The following is a 21,821-nucleotide window of genomic DNA, read 5'->3' as shown; positions in this document are numbered from 1 at the left end:
GGTACTGCAGTGAATGGTGCAGGATGCTCCACTTGTTAGGTGATTAGTCCTAGCCAATGTATTGAGGGAAAAGCAATAAGCATCAACTTCTCTCTACATTGCAGCAGTGACTATACTTCTTATTTTAATGTGCAGAATGGGGAAACAAGACAGCCAATACCCGATTCAGATTAAGTAGCTTGGGATCAGTACTGGCAGAGGTGTGCCCTCTGCTAAGCAATTATATTCCGTGCCAGTATCGGTACCATAGGAGACCCACTAATAAAGATTTGGCTTCATGGTGATCCTGAAGAATTCACAGATAAGGATTAAAGTTACAGTTCCCAGGTGTGCCAGTGTAGGGACCCAAATCATTTCCCTGCCCAATGAATTGAACAGTGAATATCAAATTACAATGAAGAGCGGCTTCTATTTTTCTAGCAGTTTCATGTGTGGTGCATCAATGCCTGAGGTGTGCCTGCCCATAATGGAATGAGAGGATGTGCACCATTCAAAATGATCTGATCTGGGAAATGATTTTCCAGTTTGATATGGTCGGAAGCAAGATGCTGCATTAAAATGAAAAGCTGTTCACATTCTACCCACTACCATGTTCCTAAAGAATAAAAAGAATATCTTGGCAGTAATGGCAGGCTCTAGTTGTACTTTTTTTCACTCATACTGAAGTACTGTGATACTTTCCCATGTTTTCTCTTTTACACGTTATTCTGTGGGCATTTTAGTTTAAATTGCATCCGATGTGATAACTGGCCCAGGAAAATGTAAATAGATATACTATTAATCAACAAGTCTTACCACATGTCACGTCCAAGGATTGTTTTCAGATTCAAACTACACATTAATTGGTGAAGTACGCGCTGCAATGAAAAATAAAATATTGCTATGGTGACTGCATGCCATTCCTTTCACCTGTGATAATGCCTTCTTAGCTCATTTATGGCTATTACGTTCATGAGTTTTAGGGCTTTAAGGTTCATGATAGGTACCTGGTAACACATACGGTTACTGAAATGGTGGAGCTTTATTTGCGTCACACAAGCTGTTGCAATTTGTGCTTTTCTCTTTCTTGTTGGTCTGGCAGTATTTTCTTTCTAAGCAGATTGCCTTCTCCCCACCATTGGGGGGTGTGCCTTCAGCTGCCTTGGCCCTAAGCTCTGAAATTCCCTCCATAAACCTCTCTGCTTCTCCATCTTTCCTTCTTTAAGATGCTTCTTAAAATGTACATCGTTGACCAAAGTTTTGGCCGCCAGTCCTAATATCTCATGGTTCAACAACAACCTTAGTCTGATAACACTGCTGTGAAGTGCCTTGGAACATGTTAAACTTTCCAGAAATGCAAGTTATTGTTGTTGGTGACCTTATCCCCTGCAGTCCAGAAGCTGTACTTTTCCTATGCTGTCACCTTACGAAAGATGCACACTGAAGTGGTCCACAGTAATTCCAATCAGATCAGACAAACGGATCAGATCTAAGCTCTGCAGTCCTGCCACATCCAGATGTGAATGGTGGTGCACAATTAAACAACTAACAGGAGAAGGATTCTCCACAAATATCCCCATCCTCAATCTTGGAGGAGCCCAGCACATCAGTGCAAAAGACAAGGCTGAAGCATTTGCAACCATCTTCACCCAAAAGTGTCGAGTGGATAATCCATCTCGGCCTCCTCCTGAGGTCCCCAGCATCATAGATGCCAATCTTCTGCCAATTCGATTCACTCCAAATGATATCAAGAAACGGCTGAAGACACTGGATACTGCAAAGGCTATAGGCCCTGACAAAATTCTGGCAATAGTACTGAAGACTGAAGCTCCAGAACCTACTGCGCCCCTAGCCAAGCTGTTCCAGTACAGCTACAACACTAGCATCTACTCAACAAAGTGGAAAATTGCCCAAATATGTCCTGTACACAAAAAGCAGGACAAATCCAACATAGCCATCATCAGTAAAGTGATGGAAGGTAGCATCGACAGTGCTGTCAAGCAGCACTTACTCAGCAATAACTTGCTCACTGATGCTCAGTTTGGGTTCTACCAGGGCCACTCAGCTCCTGATCTTATTACGGCCTGGGTCCAAACATGGACAAAAGAGCTGAACTCCAGAGGTGAGGTGACAGTGACTGTCCTTGACATCAAGGCAGCATTTGACTGAGTGTGGCATCAAGGAGCTCTAGCAGAACTGGAGTCAATGGGAATCAGGGGAAAACTCTCCACTGGTTGGAGTCATACCTAGCACAAAGGAAGATGGTTGTGGTTCTTGCAGGTCAATCATCTCAATCCCAGGACTTCACTATAGGAGTTCTTCAGGGTAGTGTCCTAGGCCCAACCATCTTCATCACTGACCTTCCTTCCGTCATTAGGACTGAAGGGGGGATGTTCGCTGATGATTGCACAATGTTTAGTACCATTCGTGACTCTTTAGATACTGAAGCAGTCTGTGTAGAAATGCAGCAAGACCTGGACAACATTCAGGCTTGGGCTGATAAGTGGCAATCTACATTCGCTCCACACAAGTGCCAGGCAATGATCATCTCCAACAAGAGAGAATCCAACAAACCCTTAACATTATCATCACTGAATCCTCCACTATCAACATCCTGGGGGTTACCATTGATCAGAAACTTAAATGGACCAGCCACATAAATATTGTGGCTACAAGAGCAAGTCAGAGGCTAGGAATCCTGTGGCGAGTAACTCACCTCCTGACTTCCCAATGCCTGTCCACCAACTACAAGGCACAAGTCAGGCGTAATATGGAATACTCTCCACTTACCTGGATGATTGCAGCTCCAACAACACTCAAGAAGCTCACAACCATCCAGGAGAAAGCAGCCCGCTTAATTGGCACCCCATCCACCACCTTCAACATTCACTCCCTACACCAGTGACGCACAGTGGCAGCAGTGTGTACCATTTACAAGATGCACTGTAGCAATCACCAAGGCTGTTTCGACAGCACCTTCCAAACCTGCAAGCTCTACTACCTGGAAGGACAAGGACAGCAGATGCATGGGAACATCACCACCTGAAAGTTCCCCTCCAAGCCACACATCATCCTGACTTGGAACTATATTGCGTTCCTTCACTGTTGCTGGGTCAAAGTCCTGAACTCCCTTCCTAACAGCTCATCGCTGCCTTCTCGAGGGCAATTAGGGATGGGCAATAAATGCTGGCCTAGCCAGCGATACCCACAGCCCGTGAAAGAATAAAAAAAATATTCTGCTTGCAGGATATAATGCAGTCTGACCACTATTAAGTCATACTAAAGCTGCTGAATACCTATATTTACAACGAATTCGTAATATGAGAATAGTACTATTACAAAACATATAAGCAAAGATACACTGAGGATGTTCTGAATGAGTCGTGTGATAACTTCAGATTGAGTAGAAGAATCTCTATAAGCTTGTCATCTCGAAATTCTTCAATATAAATTTCTTACAGTATTCGTCAAACAAAACTCTTTCTGAGGCTTTTGCACAAACTTTGCCATATTTTGAGATCCTGCTTTTAATCCTTTAGGTCTCAAAACTTCTGGTGAATTGCCAGTTCATCTGTTTTTATGGCATTGGTTAAGGTAAAAAGGTTTGGCAGGGCACCAGGAGATCTCCCTGTTCTTCAAATATTGCTGTGGAATCTTTATAAGTTACTTGAATGGCAGATAATGCCTCAGTTAATGCCTTTTAAATGAAGCCAGCAATTAAATATTTGTTATACAGGCAGATAAGCAATAGATTTTTTTTGTTAGGTTTCCATTGAAGGCTGTTTTAAAAATAAACTCACCTCCAAATAGCAAGAGAAAGATGTTGGGCTAGATTTTGCCAGCCTGTTGGAAACCAGCTGGGAGGCAGGTGGAGTAGTAAAATTGAAGCGGAAGATGTCAGGAGGGAAGCCCTTTGCTTCCTTCACTTTGCGACGGGATGCCATGAAAGGCGGCCGGGCTAGCGGGAGGAGGTCGTGGTGGAGCAAGGCATGAAGATCATTTTGCCTGTTAAACAGGCAATTAAGAGCGATCACCAGCTATTTCTAATTTTTCCATGGGTGCGCAGGAACAACGGCGCATCAGAGCCTCACCAGTTATAACCAGGCAGAGGTTTCACGGGAGGTCAGAGTTGGATGTAGATTGCGAGCGGTAGTGTGGTTTGGCAAGGAGGGTGGGGCTGGTTGGACGGCAGAAGTAGCAATCGGGAGCAGGGGTAACTTGCCTGGTGCAGTCGGGACATTCTGCTTGAGTGCTGTCTGGGACTTGGCACCTGTATCTATGAACGGGGGTGGGTGGTGGTGAGAGGGCCCAGAGAACTGACTGTAGCTTTTTACCATTTGCCCCATTCACTCAGACTTCAAGACCTCCAGTGAGGGGGAGCATTAGAGAGAGAGAGAGCTGCAACCATAGGCTGCAGGGCAGCAGCAACCAGATGGGCACCAGGATCAAGAGCCTGGAAGGGGACAGGGAGGAGAAGGCTGCAGATGGGCACGCAACCAGTCACTTGCAGTCAGACAACAGTACCCCACCAGAGAGGGTTCATCTTTCGAGGCCCAACTTCATATAAATGTCAGAGCAGCAGTGTCGCTGAAGCCTGTGCCTCTCCAGGGAGGCAGTCACCGAGCTATGTGCCATGATGGTGGATGAAATGAGCCCTATGGGGAAGGGCGGGCACACAATGCCTGTCGCGTTGAAGGTCACCACACCGCTGAACTTCTATGCCTCAGGATCATTCCAGAGAACCTCTGGGGATAACTGTGGGATCTCCCAGTCTGCAGCTCATCACTGCATCAAGATGGTTACCAATGCCATGTCCAAGAAGGCCAGTCAGCATGTGCACATCTGCACTGATCCGGACAGTCATGCTGAGCGGGCTATAGGATTAAGGGCATCACTCGATTCCCCCAGATGCAGGATGTCATCAGCTGCATGCATGAGGCCATCAAGGCTCCCACAAACCAGGCAGGGCCTTCATCAACATGAAGGGCTTCCACTTGCTCAATGTACAACTGGTCTACAATCACCGCAAATGGATCAATCTGGTCTGTGCAAGGTTTCTGAGAAGCTGCCATGATGTCTACACAAGAAGGCAGTCCCAAGTACCTGACCTTTTCAGGCACTCCGCATGCTTTCAAGGATGGACACTGGCAAATAAGGGCTACCCACTGAAGTGATGGCTGCTGACGCCTGTGAGGAACCCAGGCACAGATGTAGAGGAGAAATACAATATCTGCCACAGCACAACTTGAGTGACCATCAAGCAGGCCCTAGGCCTTCTGAAGATGTGGTTCAGATGCTTTGATAGATCAGGTGGGGCCCTTCAATATACGACAACAAGGGTCTTGCATATCGTGGTGGTGTGCTGTGCTCTGCACAACGGAGGGGAGAAGCTTTGAACAATGAGGACATCTTGCAGCACGATGCCTCCTCTGATGATGAGGATATGGAGGGGGATGATGACCAACAGGATGAAGACCCCAAGAGACAGCGGGCAAGGCGCGATGAGAGACATGCAAGGGAGGCTCACTCAGAACTAGTGCAGCCTTACTTACACACCCAGTCAATCCAAAAAATCCTCCACCTTCTGCAGACCCGTTGTCGTGTCCTTGATTGCCCTTCCCATTTTCGTGGAGCTGTCGTCACATGGGGCAACAGCTTGGGAAATGGCGTGACCTCACTTAATGTGCTCCTTCCCATCACACCCTTTGCGGAATCCAGTGAACTGCTAATGGTCCAGTAGTGATTTAAAGAAGTAAAGGATTCATTCAGTGGTGCACAATTTCATTATTCATTTCACACAGGTACACGTCAAGGTGGCATCTAACATCAGACTGTAACACTGTGCAACCCATGTGCAGTTAGATAAATTTTTTCACATACTTGCATGTGCTGCTACATGCTGCTCCCCCTGTGCTGTCAGCTGAGGTGAAGGCAGGCTGCTGACCTTTCTGCTCCGTAGCTTTCAATGACTGTGGCGGTTGTCCTCCAACTGGCTGAGGCCATCCACCGTATTGAGGGACTTCTCCACAGGTGTAGGAGCCCCCTTTGTCTCTGTGTCACCATCTGAGGGGCTAAGAAGCCGCTGTCCACAACAGGAGTGCACTGAGAGCAGCCCACCGATGCTAAGACAGCTACTCCTCTACCCTTTCTGGGCACACTTGGCCCTCACTGCTCACCTGAATAGTCCGATGACTCAGCGATGGCTCCAGGCATCTTGTCCCCCTCTCACCCAGCCATTGCTCCACAGAGCTCATGCAGGTGGCAATGGTCGCACTTGCATCTAGATATGGCTGTCTATGAACTTTGCCAGTCTGTCAAGGGAGGAGGCCATGCATGCACACGCCAGAGTCATGGCTGCACTCATGGCCTGGATGGCCTCCTCCATCGTCCACACATGAGTGTGTGTAGCCTCTGGAAGTTCCACCAGATGTTTAAGAACCTCACGCTGCAGCTCCAGCATCTGCCACCTTGTGGATAACTCCAGAGGTATGTCATCAGCCTGAGGCTGCGCATCGCCAGACCTTCTCACAGTCCTCCAAGTGTGAGTGGCCTCAACTGTCACTGCCTCCATCAGCTGCTCGGGCACATCTGTGCTGTGCTCACCAGAATGTGATGCCTGTTACTAACTGTGTGCAGCTACCCATGGACATGACAGTATTTCTGCTGGTGGAGGGTGCGGGAGAATGATATGTGCACCCTCTGAGGTCTCCTCCTGCTCAGAGGTCGGTGGGCTATCTCTCTGGTTCAGTGGCTGGCTGCTTGTGTCTATGACCTGCAAGAGAGATAGACTGATAAGAGGGCTCTGCGCTTTCCATATGTCCTCCTAACTACTCATCATCTGGAGCTCTATGTGAGCAGTGGTGTACAAATGGGCACATTGCTTTGTACTCACCAGAGGGTCTCCTACGCACATCCATTAGGCCATTCACTCTCTCGGAGCTCCACACCCATCTCACCATCTGTAATAGCCTGTCTTGTCTCCACTCCAACCAGCTCCAGCACCTCTCCCTCCATGGGAGGGAAGATGGCCATGTAAGGCACACCGCCTCCGTTTCTGGACATTTCTTGAGCATTGTGAAATCTCTTCTCCTGCAAGCACATATATTCCCATTGTTACCCATCAAAGAGAGGCACGACTCCTATGTTGTTGGCAGCCTGACTGTCCAACGTGGTACCACAGGCATGCATCCTGTATGCGGCCAATCAGCACTGGCTGTGAAGGAGTCTCCTTTGCCTGACTGGTGTCCTACGCAGAGATACTGACCTGTATCTGACAGCTAATGCCTGGCCATCTCCACTGACAGGGTGTACATCTCCTTCTATCTCTTATTCACTTTGCCATATTTAAGACTGCCAGCTTAATGCTGTGCACTGCACTCAATTGCCAGACCGCATCAAGTCATTGACCATTTTTTGGCACTGCAGCCAGGTACAAGGGACAACCCTATGGCCGCTGACTACCTCTGCAACCTCCATCTAGGTCTGCTTGGTCGACCATGCCGGTCTGCTCCTGCTGTGCTGGGGGAGCAGGACTTCCCTCTGCTCTCTTGCAGCCTGGAAGATTACCTCCAGGGAAACATTGCTGAATCTTGGGGTGACCCTCGATTGAGATTCGGCCATTTCTTCAACTTGCACTGCTGCCAGGGCTCTCTCACCGCCTCCTCCAGGGCAGCTGCCTAGCTTTTAAAGATGGTGCCAGTGATTGACGCTCTGGAATGTCTCCCCACCCACCCCGTTTCAGTGGACACCTTCCCAGCCTGCCAGCCCTGATAATATCACGTGCGAAGCTCTGACCCTGCTGCTGCTGCGGCCTCACCACCCGCTTTTGGCCTTGGCTACGGGAGTTGCTGCCTTCACGTAAAATAGCTCAAGATTTTCAGATATGATTTGGTTGATGGTAGTCCAATTTCTACCCCGTGTCTAGCAACCTAATGACACCAGCACATTTTTGATACTGTTTTTATCACATCCATAAATATAACTTGCAGTGCATGTGGTTAACAGTTTCTTCTTGTGCATTAAATCGATGGCAGCACAGTGACTCTTTGGCAACTGATAAATCCTGGCAGTACAGAAATCTTTATTGAAATTGTGTTGTGTTACAAGAGATAGAAGCAGGGTTTATTTTTTAATATCGACTATTGTACGCTACAACAATCTTGGCTGATTAAATGATGGTTAACGTTACATTAAATCTTTGGCTTTTCACCTTCGGGGCATGGGTTCAAATCAAGTACTTCTAATAGGTTAGTAAGCACTTCTGTTTGTTGGCTGTGAAGGTGCTATATGAACTGAGTTTGAGCAATCTCCATTCTGTTCATGGTGGTTATGGCCCAATGGAACAAAATTGCTCTTGCTTTGTCGCTAATGTGTCATCTAGACAGGTATAAAGATGTGGGAAATGGAAAGAGAAGTGCCACACTGTTGGGACTGAAGAATATTGATGGACCAGAGTGGAAGGAGTTGTTCCCTGGAAGTAGTTGTGTGTTCTGACTTTGGGAGTGTTTGATGCTGACACTCGGTCCCAGAAGTGGCAAGTGTTCCATCACCAACGCTAATATCTCTAACCCTGAGTTCAAAACAAAGAGAGAAAATGTTGAAGTGGAAGTACAGAAGCTCTGCTGCACCTGCCATAGAAGATTAGCTCAAATGCTAGCAAATCTCATGGTGCTGTGGACATAATTCTGTTTCCCAACCTGATTACATCTCACATATGACACACAAGGTGGACCCTGGTATTTTCAGGAAAAAAAATACTTGTACACAAGTCTATATTTAGATAGCGCCTTTCACAACCTCATGACATCCCAAAGTGCTTTACAACCAATAAAGTACTTTTGAAGTGTAGCCGCTGTTGCAATGTAGGAAATGCAGCAGCCAGTATTAGTGCAATAAGGTCCCACAAACAACAATGAAATAAATGACCCGATCATCTGTTGTTTAGGTGTTGATTGAGGGATAAATGTTGGTCAGGACACCATGGAGAGCAGCCAACCTCCTCTTTGAATAGTGGCATGGGATCTTCTCTGTCCAACTGAGAGGGCAGATGGGGCCTTAGCTCAATGTTTCATCCAAAACACAGTACACTGTCAGTAATGCACAGAAGTGTCAGCTTGTATAATGTGTTGTCGTCCCTTTAGACTATTAAGTCCAAGAGCAAATGATTATCTTTTTTCCAGCATCTACCAGAAAGAATTACACTTGCTTTTGGATTATTGAGATCACTAATGCTGGCGAGCAAGGCTTTCTTGAGCATTCCTGCTCTTCTGCTTGCTGTTTCAGCTCAAGTGAAGGTGAACTCAAAGTTCACTTTTTTCTGGCTTCTCTTGGAACAGGGAGTCAAAATAACATCCTTCAACCCCGTTTCTTTTACACTCCAGGTACCAGGCATCAATTAGGATCATGCAGGTTTGAGCTCATGTTGAATTGTTCTTGTGTAAAGCTGAAAACTGGGTCTATTCCTAATATGAACATAAGAAATAGGAGCAGGAGTAGGCCATTCAGTCTGTCATTCAGTACAATCATGGCTGATCTTCTACCTCAACTCCACCATCCCACACAATCTCCAAATCCCTTAATGCCTTAATATCCCAAAATCAAGGACCTCTGTCTTGACTATGCTCAGTGTCTGCCCTCTGGGTAGAGAATTCCAAAGATCCACAAACTGCTCCTCATTTCCGTCCTAAATGGTCGACCCTTTATGCTGAGTTTGTGACCCCCAGGTATAGACTCCCCAACGAAGAAAACATCTGCCCAGTATCCACTCAATCAAGTGTGGATCTTCAATAATTTTATATATTTCAATGAGATCATCTCTCTTCTTGCAACTTTGCATGGAGATGTAGTTCCCTGCCCACTGGTGGCATGATCATCAACATTTACTGAAATATTTCTGCCTTTTTGGCAAATGCTGCCTATCTTTCATTGAGCCACATGGTAAGCCGCTGCCAGTGCATTGCTGTTTTGGATGGGATGTAGTGCTCTGTAGCATGAAATATAATCTGCATCGTCTGGGCCTGTATGAAGTCTGAGTCTTTCCACTAGTAAATGGGATGGCTATCTGAGTTAGCAATTTCCTGCTTGAGACTCTTCCAAACAGTCTGCTGTCATGCAGCCAAACCTTCTGCTTGGTATTCCTTTCAAGTCACCAGTGAAATGTTGCTTGGATGCAGACCAGTTGGTGGTTAGATATGTCAACTAGTGCTTTGTCGAATGCTTTCAGGTGATCTGTAAAGCTGGCTAATATTGGATCTAATTAGGCATTACTTCAACTTGGAGAATGAACTTGCCGAGTGAGTCCATTTAGCATCGTGTGAGAGAGAGCCCAGAAAAGCTATAGCGGCTTATTTTTATGTCGTCTTGGCTAATCTTGATGGCAATTGATCAGGAGAATGGTACCCCTCAAGTAAATAATTAGCTTCTGATAGTAAATAGTAAACTTCTTCTGTCTGAGAGCTGCAACTCTGTACCTGAAATATATATTGATTTTACCATTGTTTATTCTGAATCTCTGATGGAACAGTTGATAACCAGGAATGACTGGGGCTTCATGCATTGCATGGAACTTCCTGGGCTGTAAAATATCGGGTAGATTGCTGTAGTGAGTTATCAGAGAGCCCAAGTTCCTGATTTCTGCAGCTTGAAACATTACAGTCAGGGAAAGGGACACCACTAATGGTTAATAGTTCTCCCCTGTAACTGCTGGGTCATCCCATCAGTCTAGGCTGAACTCTTAGAGGGGAATATTAAATTCACTAACCAGGCAAGAAACCCACAGGGTCAGGTGGAACAGCAGTTTTACACCTGCCCAATAATATTCTGCATTGACTTCAATGGATAGTAAGAATGAGAGGGGTGTGAAATCAGTGCTGCACCTGATTTTGTCAGTTTTGCGATAGGTGGAATGGGTTAGAATTTCCTCATTAAACTGCAGTTAGAATATTGTGTCTAGTTTTAGATGCCCTACTTTAGAAAGGATACCAAGGCCATGAAGAGAATGCAAAAGAGATTTACTAGGAACATAATGCGAGGCTTTAGCAATGAGGAGATGTCAAAGAAACAAAAGCGCTTTTCACTAGAACAAAGAAAAGTGTCACGTTTAAAATATGACTCAATCACACTTTTGTCACCGTTTACCCTTGACGTAAGTAAATAGTTCTAACTACGTTTACCTGTTCTGTTCCCAAATCCTTTCAGCCCCTTGTCATTTTCACACAAGGAGTAATTATGAAATATAAAATGAACTGAGGAATTTAACTTCAAAATGCACACTTTTGCTGCAAGACAACGTGGAGTAAGAAGTCAGGTGACCTCTCCTATACTGCAAATACACATGGTAACTGCTGGAGCTCTGAACCAGACATCCTATCTGGTCAAAGTGTTGAAAGCATTAGAAATGCTAATAGTCCATTCATTGTTAATGGCTACCTTTTTTTAACCAGTTGGACTAAAAATTACTTTGCAGACACAGAGTCTCCAGACTCAAACTCAGGATAATAGGTGTGAAAAAACATCACTATATCAAGATGGCATAGAGATGAGCAACATCCAAATCCATTATCAAACAATGACTACACCATCAAACCATTTATGAAAACACAATGAGTGGAAAACCTTGGTCACCTGACAGAAACCAAGACTCTGACAAGGAGGTTTCAATAAGCCATATTGCTGAGCCAGAAGCCAGGAGGCTGAGAGAGATCTATTAAAGCAAAGAAGGCCCTGTCTGAATACCATTTTATAAACTACCTCGAGCCAGGGACAAAAGGTGACCTTTGAAACTCTCTAACTGAGAGAGAGTAACAGGATTTTTTTCCATCAGACTGTGACTGAGATTTACCCAAAGAAGTCTGTAGCAAAGCATCTGTCCACCTGCAACTTTCCAAGTCTGACTTCAGTGAACCAGGAAAATAAAAACCAGACCTGCACCGTTTAAATTTCCCTCCCGGGTAAACAACCAAGGTTTCACAACAAACTTTTTTTTAGAGATGCCAGACCTAAATGCATGCTATCTTTTAATCTCTGTCGTATCTTGTGTGTGTGCATGTGTTTGCGTGTGTGAGTGGGTGAAGTTGTGAATTTTTGGGTTTTGGTTAATGAACATTTCCTTTAAACCTATAAGAAAACCTGTCACTTGTCTGTTTATTGACCATTAAAACACTCCATGGTTAACCACAATTCGAATCAAAACACTCTCGGCGGTCAGTTGAGAGGTGAAAAGGGAAACCATCATATCTACCTGTCCATAACACCTTTGTCTGTCATCCACCTATTTAATCTAATCATGAATATTGCTATAGTTTCTGTTTCAACCACTAACCCTGGAAGTGAATTCCTTATCCGCGCAACTCTTTGTTTAAATGTTCTAAATGGCTTATGTTTCATCTTGTATCTATAGCTTTTCATTCTAGACCCCTCAACTAGCGCACTGAGGAGATCTGACCAATGTTTTGGTAAGATAAGTAGTGAGTTACTGAGTTATTAACTAAAGGCCCTAAATTGAAAAACTTCATCAGAAGGACAAAGGGTTTTTTTAGATGTGGAATGCCCGACCAGAAACAATAGTGAAGGCATAATTCATGAAAGGTTGAAAAAGGAAAGCAGATAAATATTTGATAAAGAAAAATTCAAAGAGATGTGAGGAACAGGCAGGAAAATGGAACTAAGTGGCTAGCTCTTACACAGGTATAGGCCAAAAGACCTCTTTCCATGCTGTGAAACCCTGTGTTTCTCTGATGAGTTAATACATTTCACTTGTTTGATTGAAATTTTAGTGTTGAGGTGTTGATGATATTTCTGAGGGGATGTGATGAGGTGATCCCTCTTGTTTAAGGTATTCCTTCAAACCTACCTCTTTCACCAAGCTTTCGGTCACTTGTCCTAATATCTCCCTATGTGGCTTGATATTAAATTTTACCTGGTAACATTCCTGTGAAGCAGCTTGGGACATTTTACTACATTAAAGGTGCTGTATTAATGCAAATTGTTGAGTATGTTTACTATTACTGCTGGATCACAGCACCTGGGTGACTAGAGTCAAGTTGGCCGTGTTTCAGTGAATATTCTGATTGTTTTTTTTTAAACAATGATTTAAAGGTGTGTGTTAGGAATAGAATAATGCATGAAAAAGAAAAGGTTCTTTGGTCTACCAAGTCTGTTCTTCCAAAGTAGAGCCTACTCCATCCAGCTCATTTAATCTCTTGAGGACAATTCTGCAATGTTTCTCCCAGACTGTCAAAAGTTAAGCCAAGCAAAACTCAAGACTACCTGGCTAATCTAAACTTGAATTCTGTTTCTTTGACTGCCTTGCTCTGCATGACATATTGCTGCACCCAATATCTCGGCAACAATTAAGTTTCACATACTGTACTAATAAACCTTACTTAACTAGATATCAATCAAATTATTTCTTTAGCAGTGTTAGTCAGTGCAGCTTTACTTGGGGCCCATTCCACCTAGAGGTGTGCAAAGGAAACCCGACGCGAACCCGAATTCCGGACCCGGAAGTCTGACCCCACCCGACTCGAACCCCACACACGTCGTCGGGACCCGTTGGGGTCGGGTCGGGTGGCAGGCCTTTACATCAGTACATGGGTAAAGGCCTGCTACCCGACTTGACCCCGACAGGATCCAGTGGCATGTGTCGGGTCGGGGTCGGGTCGGGCTTCTGGGTCCGGAATTCGGGTTCGCGTCGGGTTTCCTTTGCACACCTCTAATTCCACCTATCCACAACTCTAAGCGAAAAATCTTCAGGATAATTTTTTGTATGACGTAAACCTAGAGCAACATTTCCCACTAAGGATAGAAAATATCTAATAATGGCCATATTTCCTATTTTACTGCTGGTTGACATCACTGTTAATCCTAAATTTCATTTTACTGTGTAATAGACAACTCAGTTTCCTTGTGCATTATTGCAGCTCCAGAAGTATTGCTTCAATGTAACCTTTATATGGTACATTTTTTGTGTAGCTGAAGTTTTGGTGCTCATCAGCTTTGGTCTTTCTGTGCTTGGTGGAATGTAGCACTTCAAAGGTTCCACCTACTTTCAAAATAAAAGCAGCTCCAGGTTTGGCATAGTGCAGGTTATATGCAGAGCACAATCCCAAAACATGATATGAAGGTGGGAGTGGCTCAGCATTCAGTTCTCCAGCCTGCCCACTGCATCATAAGGCCTGGAATAAAGGGTCTCAGATTCTAAGTTGCCTTACACAAAGTCCAGAACCATAAATATAGAAGATCAGTGTCTATACATCACTGTTATTCTTCAAACACCAGATTAAACTTAGAGGTGTCTTTAGAAAACAAAAATCATGAGATCGAGTAGCATAGCATATGTTACCAGGCTTTCATTATTGTACCCTATAGAGTTTAAATCCAATTAAAATGGAGGCTGCCTTTTTTAGGGGGGAATGTAAGCTGAAATTAGTTTGGACACTGTGGCTGGGATTTTGTGTGGCCTTCAAGGCAGGATCGGAGGCCGGGGGGGTGGATGCAGAGTATCGTGACAGGAGGCGGGGTGTCAGAGAGCCTATTGCCTCCCCGTCACCAAGCGATCTTCCCGAGGGAGGGATAGGCCGACAACAGCCTTTCCGCCCAGAGGCCAGTTGAGACCTTTAAGTGTCTATTAATGGCCAATTAAGGGCCTCTTCCCGCCACTGCTGGTATCTTACCAGCAGCGGGGGTGCCTCCGCCATGAGGGATGGACGCCTTAAAACACAAGACGCCCTCCCTGCAGGTTTGGGGGGACTCTCCTCCATGGGCAATTTGTGGCCCACGGAGGACCCCCACCAGGAACCACTTTACCCCCAGGACCCCCCTCCCCCTGGACTGCACGACCAACACGCCCCCCTCCCCCCAACCCTTCGCCCCCCCCTCATTGGGGCCTTCTGGACTGGCCCCACCGACCCCAACTCACTTACCTGAGGTCTGGTGTTCCAGTGCTGGACCTGGGTCTGACACCTCTGCAGTACCAGCATTGGCCACCACTCCCAGTGATGCTGCCAGTACTGCTGAGCTGCCATGATTGGTCAGCAGCTCTTGGAGGTGGGATCCATGTTTTTAAAGGGATGGGGATCCCGGCTCCTGAAACTTTGATTGTTAGAGACTGGAGGATCGCTCTGGGGGTTGGGGGGGGCTTCCCCCAACTTTTCAGCCCGGCGCCAGGAGCCCCGCCTCCAACACAATCCAGTTCTGTAAATTGGTTTCTAGTAAGTTAAGTGTACAATTGCAAGCTATTTTCACAATTTGAAAAAGGTATAAGTGAAAAAATAATAGTCAGTGGTGGATTTGTTTTTAGTGCTCAATGCCTAACATAGATTAACAAGTTAGCCCTCCATTAGGGTACTACCATGGAAGTTAAGAATGAATAATCCTCTGTGATGCTTTTTCTGCTTGAGTTACAGTGCTCAGCATGTGTTAATGCATGCACCTTAATGGCTTCTGTATTTACTGCAAAATAACTTGATTGAAAAATGTGATGTGGAACAATACACCAGGCATGTTTCTGGGCCATTCTTTCTTGTCTGTAATTGTTTCGTTCTTGAATGGAGACGGACCAGCTAGTATAAAATGACCCCAAGCGTCTGTGCATCATAAGGACATTCCATTTATGAGTAAGTAAACAGACCAGGTCATGTGTCAAGTCAAATTTCACAAGAATGGGAGGTTCTGTTTTTTTCCCCTTGCATGGAATGTTTTATTTGGTGTCTAGATTGAAGATCCTGTCAAACATAATTTGCAGTTGATTTAGTTTTAAAGGCTGCTGGCATGTAACCAAAGTCAATGCATTATACACAACACAATATGAAAGGGAAAGCTTGAGACAAGCAACTATTGGATGCAACTGGCTATATTCTACTCATCTTCCCTTCAACTCTTTGCCTGGGAATATGATTCAAATTAATATTAAAACTACAAGATTTTTGAGAAACAAAGCTCTGCCAGACCAAGCCCTGTGGGTTTATTGGAAATCGGAATGTGTACTTTCCTGATGAGCACTTTAAAATCAGAGAGGTGGAGGTTCATCCAGGAATTCTACGCTGGGGTGTACAAACTACATGTTGTAGGCCATGCGTGATCGGTGACCCATAATGATCTAGCCCATGACACCCAGGCAACTGAGTCCTCTTCGTCCTTATATTTCTTATTTTCTATTTGAATTCCAGTTGAAGGGCAGTTCTGAGTGCTGTTGTATCATTATGGGAAGAATTATAAATCAGGAACACCAAAAGTGGGTAGCATCAGAATCCTGAGAGACACATTCAACTTAATGGGTATGTGGGTTTTAACTTCAGTCATAAGAGGTTTTTTTTTAAACTAAGAGGTCAGTGTGCCTTTAAGACTGAGAAAAATAAAGGACTTTTGGTGACCACTGAATGTTAACTTGGTATTTGAAGTGCAGGCTGTAAAACTTGTATCCAAGCAACTAGAAAGATTTACGACTGTCTTGTGACTTTGTTGTTGTTGAAAGCTTTTAGTTTCAGTTCTGCAGAGTGAAAGAGACCAGGGAGCTGGGAGCAGCCAGCAATGTATTGTGATTTGCTGATTGATCTGAGAAAAAGACCTACTCTCTTTGAAAATAAGTCTTGCATCTCTTATAAAGAGATGTTATATTTGAGGTGTGGTTTTGACCTGCCTGAGAGAGAGAGAATAGACCCAGGAAAAGAGGAGTTGCTATACTATGTGGTGGAACACTGCTTTGGAGAAAGGAAGCCTTGTGTTCAGGTGTGGCAGATTGCTGTTGCCTCCAGTCTCAAGAATCCCTGCCTCAAGAGTGAGTCCTGTCGCCTTTTGTGTTTTTTGAAGATCCTGAAATCTCAAGAAAGTTTCTACTGTTAGACTGTTACTTTAAAATTTAAGTAGACCTGTTGTTACAACCTTTTGCTGAAAGATCTGTGTGACGCCTGCTGCAGATGACTTGCCTTGAATGCCTATCCGTCACAGACTGTTTATGAAACTCACCTGGGGAGACATCGAGTGGCATCCAACTATTCGACTCTGGGATACCTCAACGATCTGGAAATATCCTACCAGAAGTTACCCAGTTGTTTTATTATTCCTAAGAAACAGTTCTAATTTAAAACATCATTTGAAAACAGGTTAACAGTTTTTCAATATATGTGTGTGCACGAGGGTTAGGAAGATTAATGAGTTATAAAATATTTTCATACATATAGATTTATCTCATCGCTCAAAACTTGGTTTATTAATAAATAATTAATTTTGTTGTTGTTTAAAGAAACCTTGTTTGACGTGCTTTATTCTGGGGATAAATAATGTGTTTAATTTGGTTAATTTCCAGTAGGTGGGAAACTTTACTAATATGCTGTGACCTGTGGAGTATTGGGACTGAATTAACAGTGCAGTACTCCCATCTTGATCATAACACTTCATATGTAACCCATGAGGTTCAATGGTACACACATATGCAGATCAAAGGAAAAAATATTTGGACTCTCCATCCTAAACTGTAAACTGCAGTCTTTGCATGATTGAATCTATGGATTCAATCCTCTCTGTTTCTCCCCTCCCAACAAAGTGGCACTGTCTGTCCTAGAACACTCTATATTTGTAATTGGTAATGAAGCATACAATTAAAGCAAATTGTCATACTGTCTGGACTTGCATACTATGGCAATGATAATTCATGTAATTGGAAAAACAGATTTATTACTTCTCTAGGAACATTCTGGATTGAAGTTTCTCTTGCAAAGAACAACACAGCAGATCCTAGTTCCATCGCTAAATAGTCCCAAAGCAAACTCCCAAAATTGATACTGGAGGCAGTCAGTGAATTACATGAATAGAAATGCTTGGCAGCTTGTAAACAACCAATTCATGCAACATTCCAGTAGATTCCAATCTGGACACAGCACAAGCAAGCAAGGTAATTACACCATAGAAAGCCTTATTTCAGCAAAATTTTGTCTAGTCTCTGTAGTTTGACCCAGTTGCGTTCCAGGAATATTTGGTGTTGTCTGAAATATCTCCTGACACTATCTGCCTCAAGGCCTTCCTGACCATTCTTCAAGATTGACTAAGTTAAATGGAAGGTTTTTATCAATTATGACCAATCATACTCACATTGATACACCACTCTGAGATTTCTTAAAATTCCTGAAGGATTCCTTCTTTGAACAGGTGCATTTGTACTTGTCTGGATATTACATTGACCACATAAACAGTTGTTACACTGTTTGGCACACATCATACAAAGCTCAATCTAAATGCAATTTTAGCACAATGTAAGGAAATTTTCAACAGTTCCTTTATGTTGAGATAGTTACTAAATCTGAATGTTGTTCTGTTCATCAGCAGTAATTCCAAAATTGTAGCTTTTTTTAAAAAAAAACCTTTTAACATTTGACTATCACTTTCCATATTACATTTCAATGTTTTGACATATCCTTCTATGTCTATGTGTTACTTAGCACAATTAGCTAGTTATACATGATCTTTCCGAACTGTAATAAAGTTCACTGTAATCCAACTTAATCTGCTCTCTTCTACAGTGTACAGGCTTTTAATATCCAAGCTTGGCATCACAACATTTTAATTTACCTCATCACTTTTCAACCTTGCTGGTGTCTTGACCCTGTGGACCACTGCTTCAGTTTCATAATTTGTCAACAAATAGAACTGAGCTCCAATCTTAAGTTTACTTTTCTTGTAATAACTGCTAGAAAACAGGGACATTTTCTTCCTCTTTCTGATTTCCTGCAATTGCAAAATATGGATGCCATTGGTTAACCTTCCTCATTTTTGCCCTAACTTACTGAATCTTATACTGTTACGACCAGGTGAGAAAGGTATCTAGGGTTCCTCTCAGCCTTCACCTGGTCTTACTGTAACAGGGTTTGATTTTAAACACGCTGTGTTTTGAGCTCCCCTTTGGTGAATCCTTGTTCACCGTGTTGCAATGATAAGGCAAAGAAATGAGCACAAACAGGCTTTCTTAGGTTTAAAGAAGAAAAGTGAAATTTATTAAACTTAAACTAAGAACTCTAATTCGGTTAACGCCTTCGGATACTCGCCGCATCCTACGCTAGCATGCATAGGTGATACACACATGCAAATAGAGACAGAAAAGAGCAGAAGAAAAATAAAGTGGAAAGATTTGAGGCAATATCTGAAGAGGGTTTTTGTTACTGTGCTTCGATCTCACTGTAGTCCTTGCTTGTCGGTAAATCTTGCTTTTCGTTGGGAGCCAGTATTCTTCTTAAATCTTGTTCACTCTAGGAGACTTTTCTGTCTTGGGGTTCATGTGTCTTCAGTGGATTCCGAAGCTGGTGAGAAAGAGGTGGGAGCAGACAGGAGAGAGATGTTCTCAATCCAGGAGCAAAACTGCCTTCTGCCAGTTCAAACACTGTCTCCACGATTTAAAACTTCCCAGGTTGGCCAGCAGGATTGTCACGTGATTGGTATAACCATTTCTGGCTTTGTGTATTGGGTGGGTCAGGGAATGGTTCCTTTGTCTACAAGCCTGTCTGTTAATCTGCAAAAAAATGTCTTTCCAGCCAGGCTTGGCAACCCCTTGTATCAGGCCTTCGCTTCTTCCCAGCAACAATTTGAAATTTAATGCCCATGTGGTGAAATGAATATGCCTTATTCTTGTCAGGTGGGGGCCTGCATGACTCCTCCACACCCAGGGGAATGAAATGCGATTTGGAAAAAAGGCACATTTCCTGAAAAGGGTTGAGAGAAATATCTATATAAGATACAGAAAACCATGCATTTCTCTCATTCATTCCCATTCATTCACAAATCCTAAAGCTTATTGAAACTGTCTTTTCTGGGTGCCAGTGCTGCTTTAATTTCCTGTTTTTGGCATCCCAGTAACCATGTCGTTCTTTGGGGAAGTTTTTCTTCAGTTTGTCCCTTTCCATGACTGCCTAGGGCTTTTCTTCCTGCTGAGGTAATTTTTTTCCCCCAGGAATGTAAGTAGGGGGCGGGTCTATCCTGAACTCTCATTCAATGCCTTTCTGAGTCAAGCAAAGGGTGGTTCCCTTTTCCTCTGACTGTGGGGGAGGATTCTTTGTTAATCTCCCCTTTGTTCTCTGGGACATTCCTGCCTGCAGGTATTTGTGCAGACTTTTCTGCACTCACCTGCAGCACTTCGACTAAGTGAGGCATCACCATCATGGAGTCTATGCCCCCTAGAGGTCTTTCCTGTAAATGCTGTTAGCAACTCTGGTGGGTGCTTCTAGAGTCTGCATTTACATAGAAGGATGTGTGGTCTAACTTTTCACATTTTTCGGGGTTGGCTAACCAGAGTCGGGGTTTTCATCCCGGTTTCCTCCCGGAATTCCTTTAACCTGCCCTCTTGGTCACTTTTTCCCCTTTCTTGTCTAAACTTTTGCCAGCCTTGTGCCTGCCTGTCCCCTTTTGTTCTCGGCAGGCGTCTCTTACAGTTCACCAGCCCTCTGCTGGAGGGTCCTCCTAACAATGGTACAGGACTTAGGGGTGCAGGTTTCACTGTAAGTTGGGGTTTCCCTCAACCTGGCACATGTGGCAACTCCTGCAGGACTCCACCACATCTATGTGGAGTTTTGGCCAGTCAAACTGCTGCCTTATTTGGGCTTTGGGCTTTTGTATACCGGCATGTACAGCTACTGTAGTCTCGTGGGACATTCTTAATATTTCTCTCCAGTACCTCTGCGGCACCACTAACTGGTGAACTACTGTCCACTCCTTGCTCTGAGGTCTGTGAGGACAACTCCATTTCCTCATCAGTACCTCCTTCTTTAAATAGTAGCAGTCTGGGACTCGCTCTGCTTCACTTTTAGACTGGGCAGCCTGTGCTAACTCACGCAATACTAGGTTGGCTCGCTGAGCCTCAGCTAGGGAAAATCCATTTAATTAATTCCCTGGGTCTCTTAACTTTCCGAAGAAAGTCTCGGACCAGCAGACTGTCCTGCAGTGCCAATGCAATCTCTTCTGGGGGAGCTGGTTTGATCATGGCTTGACCCTCTACACATTCAGGGAAACTGCAGGGGTCCATCTTCTGCCACTGCCCTTTGGTCTTTCTTTCACGACTGGGGGGGCGGTCTACCACCTTCACCCCACCAGATCATTACCTAGGAGCAGGTCAACCCCATTCATAGGCAAACTAGCGACAATCCCTACAGTCACCAGTCCCGAAATTAGGTCGCACTCCAGATGCACCCGGTGTACAGGTACAGGCATACACTGCCCTCCAATACCATTCATCACCATTCTGGTGTTCACTGCACTCTCTGGGGAAAGATCACGCCTTTTCCCAGTAAAAGGGATCTTGTGGCCCCTGTGTCCCTGAGAATCACTATGGGCTTGCTGGCCCCACTTGAGGGGTATGGAGTTACTTTCCCTTCAAACACAAAACCCTGACAGCCTTCAGGAATCTTAATAGCTTTTCCTGCACTGGCCGTAGTAAGCTTCCTGGGTTGCACTCTTACTGCAGTTAAAGCCACAGCTTGTTCTGCTGTGCTTTCCATCAGGTTCTAAAGTGGGTGTGCCCTGATTAACCCTACTGGTTTTCCTTTTAGTTTCCAGCAGTCAGCTTTTAATTGCCCTGCTTTATTATAATGGAAGCACAGGTCTCTGGGTCTCACTCTTGCTCACAGCACCTTTCCTTCTGGCTGGAGGAGGGCCCCCTGTGCCTCCTGCTTTCCTTTCTCTTCTAGGACTGCCTGGGCGGAGATCATCTTCCCACCCTTTGGCGTTTTCAGATTTGTGGGGGTGATTAAGAAAGGTTCTCCCCTGGGAAACTGACTTATAAATTAAAGCAAACTCATCAGCCAGAATGGCCACTTGCTGGGCTCTCTGAACCCGCTGCTTCTCTACATGGGTCTTTATTGAGAGTG

General features: G+C 44.4%; 1 protein-coding gene and 1 long non-coding RNA gene across 5 annotated transcripts in view; one reads left to right on the top strand and one right to left on the bottom strand.

Moving 5' to 3' along the window:
- The window catches only part of LOC137384678 (uncharacterized), a 33,046-nt gene extending 14,416 nt beyond the window's left edge, over positions 1 to 18,630 (bottom strand). Inside the window, exons 1-2 of one of the 2 annotated variants that reach the window (XR_010977631.1) lie at positions 18,541 to 18,630; positions 6,872 to 7,068 (exon numbers count right to left, since the gene is read on the bottom strand). This is a non-coding gene — a long non-coding RNA (uncharacterized lncRNA). The remainder of the gene's footprint in view (positions 1 to 6,871; positions 7,069 to 18,540) is intronic. The other variant, XR_010977630.1, reaches the window with a different exon arrangement.
- Positions 1 to 21,821, top strand: part of pde3a (phosphodiesterase 3A, cGMP-inhibited) — a 483,158-nt gene that overhangs the window by 269,307 nt on the left and 192,030 nt on the right. The window lies entirely within an intron of this gene.

This window comes from Heterodontus francisci, chromosome 27 (genome assembly GCF_036365525.1).
Source record: "Heterodontus francisci isolate sHetFra1 chromosome 27, sHetFra1.hap1, whole genome shotgun sequence".
Classification (NCBI taxonomy): domain Eukaryota; kingdom Metazoa; phylum Chordata; class Chondrichthyes; order Heterodontiformes; family Heterodontidae; genus Heterodontus; species Heterodontus francisci.
This window is presented reverse-complemented; position numbering and strand designations above follow the sequence as displayed.